Below are 14,153 nucleotides of genomic sequence, written 5' to 3' on the forward strand. Positions count from 1 at the left end.
ATATTTTATTAAAAATCAGCATTTGATTGTAAAGTATAATTTATTTTTACCAAAAAAAATCTATAATTTATAAGACATGTGTGTCAAGAGGTTCTGAAAAATTGTGATTGTCCAACAGTTTAAAATCACTTGTATCTACCATGAATTCTTCATCCAAGACTATCATTTGAAGTTTTATGGTAATTTTAATAATTATTAACTATTATTAATCTTCTAAGTAAAATATATGCATCATAACCGGTAGAGAAGGAGTTTAAGTTTAGGGTATGTTAGAATTTAGGACATGTTTTAGGATTTTGAATTTGGGGGCACAATTATTATATTTGATGTTTTAATATTTGTTATTAGTGTTAGATTAACGTTTTACATATTATTTATTGTATTATCTTTTAATGTTTATGATTAAATATTAGAAATTTGGAGTTTAGGGTATGAGTATGGTTTACATTTTCCACAAAATAGCCACAAACCATATCGTGTCTATATGTATTTCTATGATTATTTTCGTGGCTGATAGTAGATGTTGATTTCCACAATATTTTATGTGGCTAATTGTGACTTATTTTCTTCGAATAGCTACAAAATGTAATTTGCAGCTAATTAGCAACATATATCTACAGAATAGCTACAGATTTTGGTTTTTAAAAATTGTTGCTAGTTTTATGGCTTTTTTTGGCTTGAAAAATATAGTCACAAATATTTTGTAGCTAATTTGTAGCTATACACATATTTTCTTGTAGTGTTTCTTAAATGCGTTTCTTCCTCTTAAAAACATCAAAAAGTACTGAAAATGGAGAGAGAGTCTCAGGATAGTTTCTTAAAACAACACTTTAAGAAACGCACCTTATACTTAAAACACCAACTGTAGTTTTGTCATTGGTCAGTTTTTTTTACAAAGAATTAATCTTTTTTTTATTTACTTCATTTACATTAACAAAATTATCTTTATATCAATTAGAAACCCCATACAAGGTTCTTACCGTTAATCACGCCCTTAGGGTTTTTCTGTTTACTTCGTTCTTGCCGAAAAAACAATCTTTTCATAAATTTTTTGTTTAAACTCTTTATATCTAATTTTTTTTAAACGTTTGTCAAATACCCTGCCATCGAATTCATGCATATTTTCAGTATGTGCTGAATTCAGATTAAACACATGAGAATTCAAAAGAAATTTACATGGTAATTTCTCTTTTTAAAACTTTTACTTATGTTATTAAGAACAACAACAATGAAGGCACTATGCATGTTTTTCGGATTTGTTCAATGTTTCTCTCTTTTAGCTGCTTGACGATTATTCTTTGCTTCAGCTGTTGCTTTGCGCACGATTGAAGCTAGTTTGTTCATTAGCCGGTCTAGTCCTTGTCTCTTCATCCTCTCAACTTCTACATGTAGTATTGCAATGTCGATTCTTATGCATGCTTGCTTATAAGCAGTGGCGGACACAGACTAATTATTTCACGGGGGCACATAATTAATATTAATATTAGATTAATAAAAAAATATATTAAATATTCAATGTTATAAACTGTTAATAATAAAAGATAAACAACTTTAAACTGTGAAAACAACAATAGCACTATTTATATTCAACTAGTTTTAATTTTTAAAGTTATATATTTTTAAAATATGTTATTAGTTACAACACGTTACAATTAATTTAAAAATATATAGAAAAGAGGGTCTTCAAATTTTATCGTATATATATATAACATTATGTCAATGTCATACATATTATTGGTCATTATACCTCAGAAAACTAAACTCTAAAAATTAAATTGAAATGATGGATTATTTATTATTTATATATTGACTAGAATTGATCATTTACTAACAATTGTGAATGTCTACTATTAAAACCTTGATATGTGTTTCAAAACAAATTGAAATCTAAACATGAAAATGTAATAGAAACTATGAAAAACAAATAAAGAAAAGATATGATAACAATACAAAAAGAATATTATTAGCAATAAAACAAAATGTAGAAAAAATGCTCCTATAATAGGATAGCTAAAGAAAGGTACAGTAACGTGTTAGACCACACATTAATTATACAGCCAAAAGAAAAATATACAAAGATGGAGCTTCGAACTCTGCAAGGGCTAAATGTAACAAGGGCATCTTTTCCAATTGTTCGACCAAAGTTCAGAGTCCAAATAGATGACTAAGTAAATTTATAAAGTAGTCGGGGCACGTGCCCTCGTATCTTAATATTGTAGATCTGCCGCTGCTTATAAGCTAGATCTGTTGAAGATAAACATGCAATAAAATAATGATTCTCCAGATCTTTCTTTGACCGACTGAATTGACCGTATTTTGTTATTTTAATATTTTCACCTTGCTATAAATAGGTGTATTAATTTGTTGTAAGTTGAGTTTACGATTGAAACAATAATCAAACAGATCAGTTCCTTTGTTTATATTATATTTATATCCTTTGTTTCTCACTTCTATTTAATTATTCACAACACGTTATCAGCACGAAAATTCTTAAACCAATCGAGGTAATGTTTAAATTTATGTGTTTCAATATACTTAATTTATTTAAATTTTATTATTGTTTCGGAGTGAGAAGCTAGGCCTTCTCCGTTTATTTTCGGGATGATAGGCGTTGCCTTTCCCGACTGATCGTTATGGTATGCTATGCCTTCACGATCAGAGAAACACGTGGTAGGCGTTGCCTCTGTGAATAAATTGCCTCTGTGAATAAAAAAAATAAAGGTCAAAAATGGCAGACTAAGTCTCCTCGGACCTTGAAATAAGTAAAATTCAAAATGGTAGACCATGTCTCCTCGGACTTTGAAAAATGATCAATATGGTAGTCTAAGACTCCTCGGATCATGTGATAGGCTAAGCCTCCAATTTTATTTATGCTCTTTAAATTTCTGCAATTTAAATTTATGGCTTTAGTTTCTGCATTTAAATTATGCATTTCAATTTCCGTCTTTATATATTATTATTCTGTGAATTCGGTTATCATATCAAATTTGACAAAGCTCAAAATAAATGCCCTTGATATTACGAGAAATAATTATAAGACTTGGGCAGTGGATGCAAAGATGCACCTGAGAGAGCTTTGAGAAATCATCGATAAGTTAAAAACTATATCGGATGAGAAAAAGAAAAGCCATGATATTTTGCTTCACTTTGATGATGGTTTATAAGATGAGGTGTATCATGAAAAAAGATCTAGAAGATCTTTGATAATTAAATCCTTGAAAAAAAGGATCGGAGTTGATGTAAATCCTCCGTGAAAACTGAAAAAAAAAATGAAATCAAGATACTAAACCATCAAGTCGGTCCTACTAGAAAAGGACGAGGGTGTAGATGCGATTGAAACCGCTATCATGGTCGTGGAAGAGGACGAGGAAGAAGATTCCGTCCCTATGAGAATAATGGAAACTTCCACGAAAAATGAAAGTGGTCGGGTGATAAAAGGCAAACAGAAAAGGTTTGCTATAGATACGGCCAGAAAGAAAATTGGGTACATAGTTGTCGTACGTCAAATATTTAGCCGATCTGTATCGAGAATCAAAAAGAAAAAGAGAAAGGAAGTGAAATAAACCTCATCTCTTATGAGCCCGGACCATCTTTTCATAGCATGAATACTCATCTTGATGATTCAGATTTTCTGGTTGGTCCAGAAAATGAAAATAAAATATCGATGTGATATGAGAATTATCTTCCTGAATAAGATTTTGAGATTCAGGATGGAGATAGATATACCTGGCAGATATTGGGTCATCGTACATGACTACTAAAGGTAACAAATATTTCTCCTCTCAAAATAATTAAGTATAGTATCTAGTAATATAAAAATTATTATTGGCTCTAGAGGAGCTTATGATGAAAAGACATGCATAAAAAAAGGATGGCAAAAATATAAATGAATGGTAAACCTGAAGCTTACTGATATATAGCCATCTCCAATAATGTTATCGACATTATTGTGAAATGTTGAAAAACCATAAGTTTTTCACATATAGCATATCAAAAAAATAAAAGAAACCATCATGGGTGATGAATCATCAAACAAGTTCATTATATGTGATTTCTTTAAGCAGACCCCAAATTAAGATCTCACTCTAAAGGATTTGAAACATAATTCATCCCAAATGGTTCTAGAGTGGGATTCAGTACGAGATTTTAGACATGGAGTGTCATCATCTCGAGGGGGAGAATTAAAGAATCCTAGTGAGTGGAACATTGAGAAATTATGTTCGCACTTGAAAAAGAATTTGATAAAGTAAATTCAAGTAAGATGATCCCCATGATCGGGTGTAAACATGCACAACTGCATGTAATAAAGACATATACAATCCAGAGGGATAAAATATATGGATAATTAGAAATATGCTCGCAAGTTTGCTAGAAGCATATGATAAGCTGATGGAATGAGATATGTGAAATGGATTAAAATGAAAAGTAGAATAATCCATTTACAAAATGCCTGCCAGACATTTTGATGAAATAATGAAATCTCATATTCCAGCTGAAAATGCTCCAATAAGAAAATAATATCCTAAAAGGACGATATATGAGTCTATAGCACGCTAGAGACGTGATAGACCACTTTGGTTCCAAAGAGTCCTCGAAAAGGAGCGAAAATATAAATAGAGGATGAATCTCATGATGAGACCGTTGATATGGTTAATATAATAGTGAGGTACCTGGGTAAATCATTGATGATGATAAAGAGATCTCGATTAACCATATCAGTATGGGTAAAAAGATGGAACCAAATAGAAAATAGATTGTCGACAATAAATGAAAAAGCGCTATATAAATAAGGATTATAAATCTACCTCTATGTATGAGGGTAGAGTGAATTGATTGGCCCTCAATTCAATATAAAGCTCGTTAGAAAAACAATATATTTTAGGACCAAAAGTTCAAGGTATATATTTCTCCAGAGAATGAAATGAAAAATGACGTTGAGATATAAAAAACGGCTTGTTCCAAGGTCACTGGAGAAAATTTAAAATAGATGCAATATATTGATATGTCTGGCAGGACAAAAACGACTTGAGTTGCATCTTGATATTTAGAAGTCCCTGGAGAGTTAAAGATGCTCTCGGGAATGTATAAAATTCCGGAAAAGTATATAAGGTATCTTGAACCAGTAACTGGTGATATATTTACGGCACAGTTTACCGATTGCCATTTGATGAGGATGAGTTTCTAGCCTTAGGGGGAGGAATTAGAAAAAATTCTCAAAGAGATTACATGGTGAACATAGTCGTTGTTACACCTTGACTCCCCTATGAATTAATGAGAGCTGGAAATTCAGAAAATTGTGCATTTGCATAATTTGGCAAACCAGTTACCAAATGTGTTCACAGATACGACATGATATACTCGCTGAAAATGTTCCATCAAGAGTTGATGTTCCTAAAGAACAAACTGATGGTAACAAAATGAATGAGCCTAGGGTTCAGTTAAAGAGGGAGAGACTAGCGGGTTCTAAAGATAAAAATCTCCAGAAAAAAAAAATTGTTGAGGAAAGCAGAAAGGTTCAGAAAGAACCTGATATTGAAAGATGTCTGAAATAAGACATAAGTGAAAAGCTTCCAGAAGAATCTGATACTGAAATATGTCTGAAAGAAGACATAAGTGGAAAGGTCCAAAGAGAACCTGATACTGAAAAATGTCTGAAAGAAGGCATAGATGAAAAGGTTCAAGAAGAACCAAATAAAGATATGAATCCAGATGACGAGAAGGGAACAAAAAAAAAATATGAGATTTCCATCAACTACGCCCTTGATGAAAAGTAGTAGATAAAAGATGTTGATAGAATGTTCTCCTTTTATGTGTTCAAAAAGATCAATCATGAAAATGATCCCGATCCAAGGTTCATTTTGGAATGTTAAGAAGACATGATTGGGAGGAGTTGTAGAAGGCCATTCAAACTGAATTACTCTCCCCTAATAAAATAAATGTCTTGGGACCTATAGTCATAACGCCTGAGAATACAAATCCAGTTGGGTATAAGTGGGTATTCGTGAGAAAAGTAACACGATATAAAGCCTGATTAGTTGCCCAAGGTTTTTCTCAGAGACCGGGAATTGATTTTGAGGAAACGTATTCCCCGGTAATGGATGCAATTACGTTTAGATTTTTGATGAGCCTAACGGCGTCTAAAAATCTTGAAATGCATCTCATGGACGTTGTGACTGCATATTTGTATGGAGATAATGATATATATATGAAACTCCCTGAGGGATTGAAAATGCCAGGGGAATTGAAAGAAAAATCCAGGGAGATTTGTTCGGTCAAGTTACAGCGATCACTTTACGGATTAAAGCAATCCGGACACATGTGGTACAATCGCTTAAGTGAATATCTTTTGAGTAAATGATATGTGAATAATGCGATATGTCCATGCGTTTTTATAAAGAAATCGTCATCTGGCTTTGTGATCATTGCTGTATATGTAGATGATCTGAACGTAATTGCAACTCAAAAGGAGGTTGATGATGCTCGAACTCATATGAAAGAGGAGTTCGAAATGAAAGATCTCGGTAAGACAAAGTTTTGTCTTGGGCTCCAGATAGAGCATCTCCGAGAAGGAATATTTGTGCATCAATCAAATTATACAAAAAGGTTATTGAAACGCTTTTATTGGTAGAACTCTCTATGTTGAGAGAGATCCTTTTAGGCCCTGCGAAGATAGCGAAAAGATATTAGGTCCTGAAGTACCTTATATGAGTGTTATCGGTGGGCTTTTGTATCTTGCAAACTGTACCAGGCCTGATATTGCCTTTGCTACTAACCTCCTTGCAAGATATAGTTATGCTCCTACTCGCAGGCACTGGAACGGAATAAAGCATGTATTCCGTTACCTCCAAGGTACAGTTGATTTAGGGTTAATGTATTTTAGAAAACCCGAGTTTGGTATGATTGGTTTTGCAGATGCAGGATACTTATCAGATCCTCATAAGGCTCGATCGCAAACCGGCTATGTTTTTATAATTGGTGGAACCGCGATCTCTTGTCGGTCCCAGAAACAAACTCTGGTTGCAACATCTTCGAATCATGTAGAAACTATTGCGCTTCACGAAGCATGTCGAAAGTGTGTGTGGCTTTGGTCAATGAGTCACCACATACAAGTATCAAGCGGAATAGTTAACAAGAAAGAGCCGACGAAAATATTTGAAGACAATTCAGCTTGTGTCGCTCAACTCAGAGAAGGCTACATCAAAAGCGACAGAACAGAGCATATCCCTCCGAGATTTTTCTGTTACATACGGGAGCTCGAGAAAAATGAAGAGGTGGACATTGAGTATGTACGGTCATGCGACAATCCAGCTGATTTGTTTACAAAACCTCTTCCAACTACAACATTCCGAAAACACGTCTATGGTATCAGAATGTGGCATTTGCGTGACCTGTGACAAGAAATCTATATCTACTATTTTCAGGAAGATGTTACGGCAGTGTACTCTTTTTTCCTTGTCATGGTTTTTGTCCCAATGGATTTTTCCATGACTAGGTTTTTAACGAGGCATTACGTAATGAAAGATGGAGAATCAATGGGGAGTGTTGAAGATAAACATGCAATAAAATAATGATTCTTCAGTTCTTTCTTTGACCGACTGAAATGACCGCTTTTTGTTATTTTAATATTTCCACCTTGCTATAAATAGGTGTATTAACCTTTGTTGTAAGTTGAGTTTACGATTGAAACAATAATCAAAAAGATCAGTTCTTTTGTTTATATTATACTAGTGGTATTCCGGCGCTACGCGCCGGATTCATATGTTTTATTTTCTAATGAGTTCAAAATTGTTTGTAATCATGGAATCACCAGTATCTCTAGATAAACTCTTACATCGTGTGTGTTTGTTCTTTTAGCTGCTTCATGTGATATTGCTGGGAGTTACATTTGATGGATGTTGTTGGGAGATGTTCCATCTGATGGTCGATACGGGTTTCTAGTAAACATAGATTATGTTATTGTGTTTTCTAGTTGTGAGTATTCTTTCTTTTCGTTGTTCATTGGCATATATAGTTGTTTCTACTAAATAGTAAATTAGTAATTTGTTTTAGGAGAATTCTCATATGCAACTAATGTACTATATCTTCAGAAGTATTTATGTTTCTAAATTTCCAACGTTAGTCTTCATATTGTTTTGTTGCTGATTTTGAATTGTAAATTTACTATAATGTGCTAATTATATGTTTATTTTAGGTCAATAGATGTGTACTTCCATAGTTTTACAGTCACAATGAGTATTTTTATTTTTATATAGTTTAATGAGTATATTAACACGTTATTCGTCATTCTATTATTTTCAATTTTGTATCTCTCAATTCATTTGTTTTTATATGTTTTTGACATGATTATTTTAGTATCAGTGATAAGTTCACTATCACATTATATTTATATCTATTTATTTTTGGTTTTCTAGCCATTATGTTTTTCATTGCTATGAGTAAATAATTTTATGTTGTTGATTTTCTTTTCTAAAGAATACCTAATAATGTACATTATTCGTCTTTAATATTTTATTTAGTCTAGTTTTTGATGTATATTTATTTGATTAAGTTTGTTATACTCCATAATTGTTTTATTGTTTGGATTGAGCTTTTTCATTGTATATTGAAATGTTTTGGTCTGAAATATTTTTCATATATCATATGGTGTGTCAATTACCACTTGATGAGTCTTTCTTCTCAACCTTTCTGATTTTTTGACATTAAATGTTATGATAATAATTTTCTATATTGTATAATTTAAATTTCAGTTATTTATTATTTATATATATGTTGTTTGGTCATCAAATTTGTTACTATGATGTGTTAACTACCATTTGATGAATCTTTCTCATTAATTTTTTTTTTAACTTTTCTGGTTCGTTGTATTCAGGATATGCAATGTATATCTTGGTCTCAATAGATTGTGCGGTTTTGTGATGTTATTTTCATAAATCATTGAGTGCTTGTTTATTTTAGAATCAAATATCTTCACCTTGTTTGCAAAATATTAATCTGCTAGCCTGCTAGGTACCTTTGAGTTCTCTGGTAGTACGTGATTGGCCAGGTGAGCTGATCATCCCAGCCAGAGATACTATGGCGATGAGATCATTTGAAGCTTCAAGTGAGTTTTTTTTTATTTTGCAGAATTCTTTTTCTTAACCATATTGACTGAGAAAATGTTAGGTTGCAGTGAATATTTGTAGTGTTTCTTGTGAGGGAAACGTATGAACCGCTTGAGAAGGTGCGAGTTATGAAATTATATTCATGTTAGATGGTTCTTGTAATTACCAATGTTTATTACAGGTGACGTCTGATCTAATAGTTTGACCTGGCCCACAAAACCGGTTTGGTTTTCAAACAGATGACGTACAAATAGATGAACACTGGGAGTCGTTTTTAACTAATAATTTTGGTGGGGGCTAGAAGGAGGTAAACCAGAATGCCAAGTGTCAATGTCCATAAAATTTCGGAGGAGAAAGTTTAAATGTGCCAGATTTTATAAATTTCGGACAATGCTGATTTTCATGAGATTTCTCAGTAAAAAAGCTTTTTATTTGATGTTTAGATATATCAGTGAACATGACCTCTCAAGATCTAATGAATCACTATACCACGCCTCTGATAAAGAGTGAAACAAAAACAATGATGCTGTTCAAGTTCAGACAACCATATTTGAAGGAAATTTTATTTTATAAACAATAGACGAACTTTGTTTCCAAGTCAGAACGAAAACTAAAACCAAAGATAAATTAAAACACCGAAGAAGGTTTCATGTGAGGAAAATCTCTAAGAATTAAAAGATCAAAACAGAGGAAAAGAAAGAAAAAACGATAGACTCGATGTAACCGACTTTAAGCTTCGGTCCTCCTTAACCTCTAAAGTTATGCAATGCGTGGCTTCTTACCTTCAGGCACATTCTCTGTGGGTGGATCCTTCCGATTCGAGGAACCAACCAAAACAGTAGCATCAGTTGGTTGAGGTGGAGCAGCATCACTATCTTCAACAATCCAACCACTAGTAATTACCACTAGTGGTATTCCCGCCTGTCACGCGGAATATAGTGATGCCTATGCCCATGAGTTTTCTTTTCCCTTAGTCGAGAAAGTATCATTCTGTTATTGCTTTTTAGTTTTAGTCATAGCTTAAAACTCATCTAAATCATTGGTTGCACTTAGATTAAGTGAGTACTTGCATTCTCATTGATTTCATATCTCTCAGAACTGGTTCGACAATCACTATACTACAACATTTGTCTTAGGAGCCTTGAAAACTCCTAACATCAAATTGGCGCCGTTGCCGGGGATCGAACCCGGGTCACCCGCGTGACAAGCGGGAATACTTACCACTATTCTTACCCATGAGTACAGTGCCATCATCCAAAGGCTTGATGTTCCAGAGAAGTTAGAGGATCCAGGATGCTTCACACTACCTTGTGCTCTTGGACCTATGATATTTGAGAAATGTCTCTGCGATTTGGGAGCTAGTGTCAGCGTGATGCCTTTGTCTGTTGCAAAGAAGCTTGGATTCACTCAGTACAAGAAGTGTAAACTCTCTCTGGTGTTAGCTGATCGTTCAGTGAAGTACCCTGTGGGCATCTTAGAGGACCTACCTGTGAAGATTGGAAAATATGAGATACCTAAAGATTTTGTGGTGCTTGAGATGGGTGAGGAGGCTCAAGACCCATTGATTCTTGGAAGGCCATTCTTAGCTACAGCAGGAGTAATTGTTAAGGTGAAAGCGGGCACGATTGATCTCCATTTGGGTAAAGGGCATGTTCTCCACTTTGACATCAAGGAGAAAATGAAGAAACCAACTGTGTTCGGGCAAGCCTCCTACATTGAAGAGATGGGCACTTTTGCTGATGAGCACCTTGAAGAGTTACCACCTGAGGACGACGAGGAGGGAGCATCTCCCTCTACTCATTCTCCATAGAAGGTAACCCACTACTTTCCCTTGTATATACCATTTCGTTTTTGTATATTAGTTTTCTCTTTTTGGGTATCTCTCTCTCCTTGACAACACAGAGACTGTGTCATTTAAGTTTGGAGGAGGTACCAAGTATTTGATCACGTTTGCTTTGATGATTTGAGTCTCATGCATTGCATTATACATATATATTTGCATAAAAAAAATTCATTTAGTTTGCATCATTGGCATTTCTAGGAGAGTCTAGAGCATATAGGTTGCATTTACTTGCATTGGGAGCAATGATTTTAAATGCCTTGTAAAGAACACTATGTTGCACCTGAGTAGCTTTTGCACCTCTCAAAAAGACTTGTATGTTTCGAGCCTTGAAAACTCTTCTTGAAACTTGTTGATTGCTGAAACTCAGTCTTTGAAGCCAACTACAACCTTATTTGAACTAAACGAACTTAATGCTTCTTGCTCATGGTCCCTTGTGTACTGAGTCATGGCTATACACACCTGAGTTGTCACATCCTTTATGCCAATCTTATTCTGACAAACTCTAGTGGTAGACCACTCCCAAAACCTTTCCCTCCTTTTAAGCTTTCATTGTTTGATGAGTGAGGCCTTCTTCGGAAAGTCTTACATGTGCATAATGTTGAGAGTATCGGGAACGACAATGTTTGATCTTCATTCTTGCTAGATTGGGCATTATATTGTCTAGCTATAGGTGGGGGGGGGGGGGGGTGAGAGTTGTGATTATGATTTGGGAGCAATGAAAAAGGAAAAGAAATAACTCTTTGTGTTTAAGTGAATTGTCTTACTGGGATAAGTAGAAAAACCTCTAGCTCAAGTTATGAAAAGTCTTGGCCCCGATTTAAAAAAAAAAAAGAAAAAAAAAATAAAATATGAAAAGAAAAGAAAAAAGAAAGAAAAAGGGGGCTAGCAAAGTTGTGGAGCTAAGTAATGTTTTGAGGTTGTGAAAAATCCCTTGTAGATTTCAAAGAGAAGGAGTTAATGTTCTTAGGATCTTTTGGTGAGAGATGTGAGTTGGGTTTGATATTTGAGAATGATTGTGTAATTGTATGTTTGGGAAAAGGGTAGAACAATGGAGATTGAGCATTGTATGCATGAGTTGATCCCTTTCTTAGATATATTATGTGCAATGTCAAGGCTACTTGTTTCGAGAGTAAACCACCTTAAAGATTTTATGTTTCGAACCTCTTGAATCACTTGAATAAAAGCCTTCCCTCACCCAACCAAATGACTTGGACCAACTTACCATTTGCAAGAATTCACCTGATGTTTTGTGCTTAATGAATGTGAGAGTTGGTTGATTTGGATGCTTGATGATGAGAGTAAGGGCAAAAAGAGTTGAGATAGGCCTAGAGAAGCTAGAGTGTAATAAGAGAGTGTGCTCATGCTGGATTAGATGTTGAATCGAGTACTAGTTGTGTTTCTTTTGGCTATGAGCTCCCACCTTCAAACCTCTCTCCCTATGAGTTCTAGAAAGTTCACTTGTGGACAAGTAAAAGAACAAGTTTGGGGGAGTTGATATCTTGCATATTTCCATTATCTTATCCATTCATCCATGTGCATTTTGATCATATAGACTAGGATTTAGCCATGTTTAGGTTACATTTTGCATACATGAGTCTCTATCAGGTGTTGGAGTGCCACATGGAGTTCTTGGGGCTATTTGGATGCATTTGGAGCTCAAAGGAGGTGAAATATGTGATCATTGGACGAGCAGAGCAGGGGAGCGAGCGACGTCATGAGGTCGCTCCAAAGCACCTCTCAGAGCGACCTAGCTGGAGCGACCCCGTGAAGTCGCTCGCCATATTCACCCAGTGAAGCGACTTGCTCAGAGCGACGCGCCGAGGTCTCTCGCATCTCACACCCCTCTCGGAGCGACCTCCCAAAGCGATACCCCGAGGTCATTCGCGTCTCTATGGCGAGACGACACGAAGCGAAGCCCGGAGCGACCTCTCAGAGCGACCCACTGAGGTCGCTCCCGAAGGCCAGAGCGACCTCTCGGAGCGACATGCCGAGGTCGCTCCGCGTCTGTTGTTGGGTCGATTTTCTATTTTACTCAAGGGCCTTTTGGTCATTTCATTATGCACGTTTTTATTTTCTAAACCTATGTTTTAATACTGTAAGCCACCAGGAGGAGACGATCTTTTGATCTATTGAGAAATACACAAAAACTCTCTTGAGAAGTTTATCTCTTGGATTTTGATTGTTATGTTCTTGTGTTCTTGTTGATTTCTTATCTATTTCTCTACATGATTAATCTGAAATCCAATATGGGTTTAAGAGGAATCATGGAGATTAGTGAGTAATCACCTTTTGAATTCATGGGTTAGGGAGATTAAGGGTGATTAGGTTAGTTCTAGGATGTTTTAGTGTAGATCATTCTTGTTCCTTGCTAGTAGAGTATTCATAATGCATCTTCTGAGTTGGCCACTCAAAAGTTGATCAATAGACATTTTCCACCCAAAAGGTGTTTGATGAAATGCCTGAGACAACTCTCCTAGGCTTTTAGTATACTTTGCCAAAGACATTTGTTGTTAAAGGTACTAAAATAGCTAATAGACTTGTTAGTAATGATTGCTTTCATATTATTCAACCAAAGACATTTGATGTTTGAGATATGTTAGCAAATGAGCATTCATCTAGACATAGAGCTTGCTTAGAATTGTGTCTAGGCTTAAGGTCGATAGTTTGATTGATCATTTGTCATCCTCAGTTCGAAACTTGATCACCCAAGGTCTAATCCCTATGCCAATGAGTTCTCTTTTCCCTTAGTCGAGAAAGTATCATTCTGTTATTGCTTTTTAGTTTTTGTCATAGCTTAAAACTCATCTAAATCATTGGTTGCACTTAGATTAAGTGAGTACTTGCATTCTCATTGATTTCATATCTCTCAGAACTGGTTCGACAATCACTATACTACAACATTTGTCTTAGGAGCCTTGAAAACTCCTAACATCAAATTTTTTTCTCAGATGCATGATGGAGCATCATCTCAGATGGCTTAGTTGACACTGCTACAGCTCCAGGCATGTCATCACCAGGGTGGTTATCACTTCTCTGGACATAAACAAAAAGGCAAGTAGTCAAGAGCAAAGAAGGGATGTTCAGTTCAGGTCTTAGGTATTGGAATTTATTGAGTCTGTGCACTCAAGCGATAACATCATGAACAGTCCAAGCCAAGGTAATTGAGGCCTGAATCAGAGTTGCCTGCCATAACCGAAGGTACACCAAAC

The sequence above is a fragment of the Brassica napus genome, chromosome C7 (assembly GCF_020379485.1).
Source record: "Brassica napus cultivar Da-Ae chromosome C7, Da-Ae, whole genome shotgun sequence".
In the NCBI taxonomy this organism is placed as follows: Eukaryota; Viridiplantae; Streptophyta; class Magnoliopsida; order Brassicales; family Brassicaceae; genus Brassica; species Brassica napus.